An 8,453-nucleotide genomic window follows, 5' to 3' on the forward strand; every position below is an offset into this window, starting at 1 on the left:
TTTTGCCGAGTAGCTCACCGTATTCGTCGCCGGCCAAGTGAACCGGTCCGGTTCATTCGCATCTCTATGCACCGAGGCGATTGCATGGCAGAGGTGCATACACTACAACTGGGCAGTGAAGGTAGCCATGGCATCGCAGTCATCGTACCACCTGTTCTCCGTAAGAGCCTGAAGGACCGTCCGACTGTTAATGATTCTCCTTGGCACCGTCTCCATCAAGCGCGGCGCGATATCTGCCACTCCAGCTCCTCGTATCCACTTATCTCTCCAGAACAGGACGCTGTCACCCCTTCCAACCTCAATCCTAACCATGCTTTCAAAAATAGCTCTTGCATCACAGTCAGCCGCCATAGCTAAACCTTGCCATGGTCTGCTAGGATCAGTCCTTCTTAGCCACTCCCACCTCACTCTCAGCGCCAGAGCCTGGGCTTTCATGTTCTTTATCCCTAAACCTCTGAACTTCTTTGGTCGGCACACTTGGTTCCAAGCCACGAGACATTGCCCTCTGTTATTTTTGTCTTTCCCTGCCCAGAAGAACGACCTCATCCATTTATCCATTTCCTCGAACACCCAATCAGGCGCGTCAGTGATCATCAAGTGGTGCACAGGCCTAGCTGCAACAACGGACTGAACCAAAACTAGACGACCTGGTCGCTGAATAAGTCCTCGTTGCCAGGCAGGGATCACTTTCCGGACTTGGTCAAGCATAGGCATCCATTCAGCGCGCGTTAAATTCCGGATTGCAAGCTGTAGACCGAGGTATTTGCAAGGAAATTCGGCAAGTCCACAATGCAACAATCCAGCCACCCTTTCCTTATCTTCCTGATCCCCACGGATCAAGATAGCCGAAGATTTGCGGTAGTTAACTTTGAGCCCCGACGCCTCACCAAACACATCCAGCATCTCGCGAACCGCCGACAGATCCTGCCTCGAAGGCTTGACGGACAACGCTACATCGTCCGCATAAATCGATAGTCTTTGCAGCGCCGATATTCCATTATAAGAGCTGAGCACGCCTTCATTAGTAGCTTTGTTGAAAAGCGCCGTAAGGGCCTCCATGGCGATCACAAAGAGCATTGGTGATATAGGGTCGCCTTGGCGCAGACCACAAGCGTGCAAGAAACTTCCACCGGGGACACCATTCACCAGTACCTTGGTGCTAGCAGATTGTAAGATCGCCATGATCCAGGTCCTCCACCTCTATCCAAAACCCTTAGCCCTCAAGACTTCCAGCAGAAACGGCCAAGAAAGGGAGTCAAACGCTTTAGAGATGTCTAACTTGATGAACACTCCCGGGACTCTTCTTGCATGAATCTTCCGCGCAACTTGCCGAACCAGCAGAAAGTTGTCATGCAGGTGCCTTCCTTTGATAAATGCGGACTGATTCGTGGCCACAATCTCCGGCATTCGGTTACGCAGCCGGTTCGCAAGAACCTTAGCGAATAGCTTGGGGATACTATGAATAAGACTGATCGGCCGGTAATCACCGATCTCCTCTGCATTCGGCCTTTTAGGAATGAGGATAATGTGGGCTTTGTTTAGCTTTGCAAAACCTCTAGTATCCCCCACGTACAACTTTAGCATCACAGCCATAATGTCATGTTTTATAATCTGCCAGGCTCTTTGGTAGAAAGCACCGATGAAGCCGTCTGGTCCCGGTGCGTGATCCGGTGCCATTTCTTTGATGATCTGCCAAACCTCATCTTCCGTAATGATCTCCTCAAGAGACCCCAGCTCCTTTGGTTCCATCTGAAGGAATTGCAAGTCTAAAGTATGCTCCCTGGCATGAGCCGTGCCCATTAATTGCTTGTACTCTTGAGCGAACGTGTCCACCATTCTCTCCTGGTCGGTAATGATCTCTCTACCATGTTTGATATATGGAATATAGTTCTTGGTCCTTCTTCCATTTGCCACAGCTTGGAACAGCTTGGTGTTGGCGTCGCCCTCTTTGATCCACTTGAGCCTCGACCTTTGCCGGTCAATTGTCCTCTCGAGCGCAGCCAACCCTAGGAGCGAGTGTTTCAGAGTTCTTCGCAACCACACCTATTCCCATTGCAAAATTCTGCTTTCCTGGGCTACGTCCAGCTTGTGTATGACCCAGGTGGCCACCCTCATGAGTGTCTTCACATTCCCTAGTTTCCTCTGGCCCCACGCCTGCAGGTGGTTAGCCGTATTGCGCATCAGAGCATCCAGCCTCTTGTAGGGGTCGACAATGGACGCGTCACACACCCAGGCCTCTTTCACAGCATCCTCAAAACCATCCATTCTAGTCCAGAAAAGCTCACAGCGGAACCTCTTTTTAGGGTAGAAATTTGCGCTCGTAGACAAGTGTAATGGCGCATGATTAGAAACTCCTGTGGAGAGCGCCTGGAGCAGGTAAGAGGGGTTTTCCAACTCCCAATCAACAGAAATGAGCACCCGATCAATCTTGGTGAGGGTCGGCACCGCCCGCTCATTCGACCACGTAAATTTACGACCGTGCATGTACATCTCCTTGAGCTCTTGGTCATCCACAAACTGCCTAAATCTATTCATCATAGATCTGTTAAGGTTGCTATTACTCTTCTCCGCGGCCCTTAGAATCATGTTAAAGTCTCCTAACAGCATCCACGGCCCCGGGCAGCCCGCACGCCTCGCATCTAGGTCCGACAGGAATTGGCACTTCTCTTCGTCACTTTGTGGCCCATAGACGACCGAGATCCACCAAGGATCCCCAACCTTAGTGTGCACCAAGCCGGTAAGGAAGTTAGCGTTGTACCGGAAGTTGTCAACCATCAGCACGGAGCTATTCCACGCCACGAGGATGCCACCCCTAGTTTCCTGGGACGGCAAGTAAGCGAAGCCGTCATAAGACGGCCCTAGGCATTGCATTACTATGAAATGATCTATTACATCCAACTTGGTCTCCTGGAAACAGACCAGGTTACACTTCACCGAGCTCACAAACTCTCTAACAGCCTTGCGCTTTGCCGAATTGTTCAGGCCACGAACATTCCAGCACAACACTTGGGGGTGTAGATCCATAAATGAGGATCGGCCACCAGCCCCACCCACCATCTCCTAGTTGACCGAGATCATCACCGAGTTGCTTGCCTCCAATTCTTCTGCCGATGGGATTGTCTTGCCGAAGAGAGCAGCAATGATCCTCACATGTTGCTCCCTCAAAGGGGAGTCGAACAGAGCCTTGAGCTCGTGCACCACCCCATCTTCAACCTCCAGGTCCTCTGGTACCATGCCAAGCGCATGAAGCAACACATTCTCCGCCTGGCTCTCCTTTGATCTTCTAGTTCCTACAGCCTTCTTTGACGATCGAGTGGCTCTCTTGGGTGTGAAAGGTTCTGCTTCAGGACGCAGCTGCGCCGCCTGTACCTCTTTCAGCAGGGGGGAGCAAGTTTTTTGATGATGTTGGCGCAGAAACTCTTGAGCTTGCCATACGCCTGGGCCTCTTGCATGGTCATTCCTTCTGTCTCTTCGCGTGCCTCTGCCTCAATGTGAGACATGACCATTTGGTCGCACTGCCGCGTTTCCTCCTGCTGGCCGCACTGCGGCGTACCCATAATCAGCCCCCCCCAGCGAGAGCATCATCCAAAACCACACTGGTAACCTTGTTGGCGCCATACGTGCATGCCGCCATGCATGCTGCATGTGCATGGTTCCCATCATTGGCCCCACCTTCCGTGCATACTCCACGTTCCTCCAGTATTGTCTCACGCCCCAAAGCCGGGGCCACCTCCTGCTGCACACCACTCCCGCCATCCGCTTCTCCCGTGGGCGGCCCCACAGGTCCCACCGGTCGCCGACTGCCCTCTTGGATAGAGCGGTCCGAGAGAATCTGCAGTAGTGGGTCCCGACTCACCGTCCCCGCGTGGTCAGTCTCGTCCTCTCCAGCTCGTAGCAGCTGAGTCCCCATTGGCTCGCAGCTCCTTTGCACTTCCATCGACATATCCGTCGTCATGCGGTTCGGGGAAAGGGCCAGGCGAGGTGGCTGCTCAGTCCTGGAGATCCTGTTGGCCTGGGGATCCACGCCCACAACAGCCAAGGCCACCCCACGATCACCCAACGGCAACTCCTACGCATCATCCTCCTGCCCAGTCGAAACCGCGCCACGACTGTTCAAACTAGCCTCAGGAACCTTCTCTCTGGCGCCCCCACCCGCCTGCTGACCCGAAAGACGGTCAAAAGCTGATTTCCTGACAGTCACCCTATCCTGCACCCGCACCATGGGCCCGCCATGTGGCACAACCGGGGTGGGGGCCATCGGGGGTAGGCGCCAGTCTAGCCTCTCCGTGCTCATCGTCGAGCCACCATGTCCGCCGCCGCTTCCCTCGCGCCCAAGCTCGCCGCCGCACACATCTCTCACACCAAATTGCCAAACTCACTGCTGCGGCCTAGCGCCACCTCCATTATCACCGAAACTATCCGGCGAATCTGGCAGACCGCTCTGGCCACTATCGGAGGAGCCGCCCAAGAACCACGGCTCCCCAGCCTCTCTGAAGTCTGCAACTGCGTCGACATGGATGGGGACCTTGTACTGAAGCAGCGGCGGGGGAATCTCCAAGCCAGGCTCCGGGATGGCGAGCCAGCGGAGGGAAGGGATGGCCTCAGGATTAGCTGTCCACGCAGTAAGCCTGAATGCCGAAAGATCCAACCTTGAGCTAGTTTCCGGTGCCACCATGTCCACCTTGCATGCCGTGCCGAGAAGGTCCTCCGTCGTCTCCCTCTCCCAGGCGTGGGGCGGGATCCCCTCCATGATGATCCAAACCTTGAATCCAAAGATCGAATGCACGGCCTGCGATGGCCTGTTCCAAGGCCTGAAGTGCAGCCTGTCTCCCTGGAACTCCACCTCCGGGCACGCGGCTACTCTGTTCCTGATCGCCGCAGAGGCGAAGACAACCAGGAAATCTTCTGGCCTGTATGGGTGTACCGAAACCTGATCCTCTGAGATGTCAAGCCTGCCAGCCAGAATCTCGAGCACGCGCTGCGGCGCCAGCCTCCTCCGAGCTCCGCCCACGTAGGCGACCATGGAGAAGCGCAGCCGACGCTCCAGCTCCTCCGTGGACTACGAGCGGCAGACCACGCAGACCTCAGACACGCCATCATCCACATCCATGGCCACCTGGAGCCTAGGGGTGCCAGCCGAGGCCAAGCCACCTCGGCCGCACGCGGCAGCGAGTAGGAGAGCGACGGCAGGGTGGCCCCGCGGGCCACCGGGCGATCCGGGATCACCCGCGGAGAGGTGCGGCGACCCACCTTGGCGATAGCCTCACGCATCAGCTCATCAGCAGAGGACGGACTCCTCGGCCTCTTGCAGTCGCGGGATCCATGACCGGGCAAACCGCACCGGAAACACACCTCCTGATTGGTGCAGTCCTGCCGGAAGTGGCCCTTCTCCAGGCACCGGAAGCACTTGTTCCTCAGCTCCGGGATCACCTCCACACGCAGCAGCGGCGGAGCACCCTGCCTGGCCCTTGACGAGCCCGCCTGCGCTCCCTGGCCATGCCGAAGCCTCCAGAGCTCCTTCTTGGACGGAGGCGGCCGCTCCCAAGCCTCGACCGGGGCCTCCAGGCGTGGCGCCGACTCCACCGCCAGCTGAGGGTCAGACTTCGCCGAGCCCTCCGAGAGCCCCAACCCAGAGACGATCGGTCTCTCACCCTCCGGCCGGGCCAAGGACGAAACAGATCTGGGGCTGGTGGTCATGGCCGCGGCACGCGACGGGCCACGGAGGAGGAGGAGGACGGAGACTGGGAGAGGGAAGAGGTGGCCGGAACGGCCGGAGTGGCACGAGCCGGGACGCAAGAGCGCGGTGGACGCCGACGCCGAAGTGGCACACTGCGGTACAGGAGCGGGGGGCGGGGGAGCTAACTCGCCTGTCTCTGTAATATAAAATTTGATAAGAAAGGGACTAAAGATGAGTCAAATTTAGCTAGAAGGCATCCCAATTGATCAGAGGGTGATGATCCTAATGAAAAAATTGATAAAAGTGGGTTTGGAGAGGTCAAAACTTTAGCTAGTGATGTGCCCACTACTTTGGATTTCAAGGATTTTAATTATGATAGTTGTTCTTTAATTGAATGTACATCCTTGTTGCAATCCATGATAAATTCACCGAATGCTAATGAAAAAATTAAATATTTTACAAAATTTATCGTAGAAGCTATGATGAAAGCTTTAGAAGATAATCTAGAGTTAGAGGTTTCAATACCTAGGAAATTATATGATGAATGGGAACCAACTATTAAAATAAAGATTAAAAATTATAAGTGCAATGCTTTATGTGATTTGGGTGCTAGCGTTTCCACTATACCAAAAAATTTATGTAATGTGCTAGGCCTTCATGATGTGAATGAATGTTCCCTTAATTTGGGCTTAGAGGATTCAACTATTAAGAAACCTTTGGGTAGAAAAAATGAAGTGCTTCTTCTTGTAAATAGAAATTATGTGCCCATTGATTTCATTGTGCTTGATATTGATTGCAATCCGTCTTGTCCTATAATACTTGGTAGGTCGTTCCTTCGTACTATAGACGCTATTATTGATATGAAAGAAGGCAATATAAGATTGCAATTTCCATTAAAGAAAGGAATGGAAAACTTCCCTAGAAATAGAATTAAGCCACCATACGAATCTATTATGAGGGCAACATATGGAATTAATTTGCAACATGACAACACTTGAAACTATGTGTTGCACCTAGCTAGGGGCGTAAAACAATAGCGCTTGTTGGGAGGTAACCCAATAGTTATCTTTATTTTTTTTTGTTTTAGAGTGTTTACACAATTATTCTAATACTATGATTGTGTTTTTGTGTTCAAATTAGTGTTTGTGCCAAGTAAAGCCTTTGGGATGATTTAGTTGATTTGATTCTGTGAAAAAACAGAAACTTTTGTGCCCGGTAGCAGAATTGTTTAAATTCACTGGAACGTGATAAAATTCCAAACTTTGTACACATGATTGATATACGAATTTCCCACGTTGTTCTAATGTTTGAGAGTTTTTGGAGTTACAGAAGTATTGCGTTTGTACAGATCATTATAGACTGTTCTGTTGTTGACAAATTCTGTTTTTGTTGCATAGTTTGCTTGTTTTAATGCATCTATGGATTGTATCCGGGGGGTATAAGTCATGGTGAAGTGTGAATACAATAGGTATTATGCAATAATACAATATGAATGGGATTATAACAGTACCTAAAGTTTATGATTTGCTTGTTATACTAACGGATCCCACGCGTTTACTCTTGAGTTTTGTGTGCTGAAGTTTTCAAGTTTTAAGTGAGATCGCGATGGATGAAAGAATAAGGAGTGGCTAGACCCTAAGCTTGGGGATGCCCAAGGCACCCCAAGGTAATATTCAAGGAGACCCAAACATCTAATCTTGGGGATGCCCCGGATGGCATTCCCTCTTTCGTCTACCAACCATCGGTAAATTACTTGGAGCTATATTTTTATTGACCACATGATATGAGTTTTGCTTGGAGCATCGTGTATGATATGAGTCTTTGCTTTGTTTTCTTTTTGGTTTGCCACAATCATCTTTGTTGTACACACCCTTTGAGAGGGAGACACATTTATTCCTGATATGTTAGAACACTTTTTGTGCTTCACTTATATGTTTTGAGCTAGGCAGTTGCTTTAGTGCTTCACTTATATATTTTAGAGCACGATGGTGGTTATATTTTAAAGAAATAATTTTACTCTCATGCTTCACTTATATCTTTTTGATAGTTTGATAATAGTAATGGCAATATGAACGGGCTATGAAATTGGTCCTAATATGATAGGTATTCAAGAGGGATATAATAAACTTTCATGTAGATTACTGAATATGATAAGTTTGATTCCTTGAAATTGTTTGAGATATAGCGATGGTAATATGTGGGTCGTACTAGTGAATGATTGTGGTTTAGTAGGAATATTGGTGTTAAGGTTTGAAGGAAATATGCCCTAGAGGCAATAATAAAGTTGTTATTTATATTTCCTTATATCATGATAAATGTTTATTGTTCATGCTAGAATTGTATTAACCGGAAACTTAGTACATGTGTGAATACATAGACAAACAGAGTGTCACTAGTTTGCCTCTACTTGACTAGCTCGTTGAATCAATGATGGTTATGTTTCCTAACCATAGACATGAGTTGTCATTTGATTAAAGGGATCACATCATTAGAGAATGATGTGATTGACTTGACCCATTCCGTTAGCTTAGCACGATGATCATTTAGTTTGTTGCTATTGCTTTCTTCATGACTTATACATGTTCCTATGACTATGAGATTATGCTACTCCCGAGTACCGGAGGAACACTTTGTGTGTGCTACCTCTTGAGCACCGTGTTGGTTTTCCCTTGAAGAGGAAAGGGTGATGCAGTAAAGCAGTGTAAGTATTTCCCTCAGTTTTTTAGAACCAAGGTATCAATCCAGTAGGAGACCACGCGCGAGTCACCTCGTACCT

At 50.1% G+C, this 8,453-nt stretch overlaps 1 pseudogene; it reads right to left on the bottom strand.

Annotated features, from left to right (window-relative positions):
- Positions 1-4,069: 4,069 nt before the first annotated feature.
- LOC147986725 (uncharacterized) lies at positions 4,070-5,697 on the bottom strand (annotated as a pseudogene).
- Between the last annotated feature and the right edge of the window lie 2,756 nt (positions 5,698-8,453).

Source organism: Triticum urartu, chromosome 2A, assembly GCF_056163025.1.
Source record: "Triticum urartu cultivar PI428250 chromosome 2A, HENAU_Tu73, whole genome shotgun sequence".
NCBI lineage: Eukaryota > Viridiplantae > Streptophyta > Magnoliopsida > Poales > Poaceae > Triticum > Triticum urartu.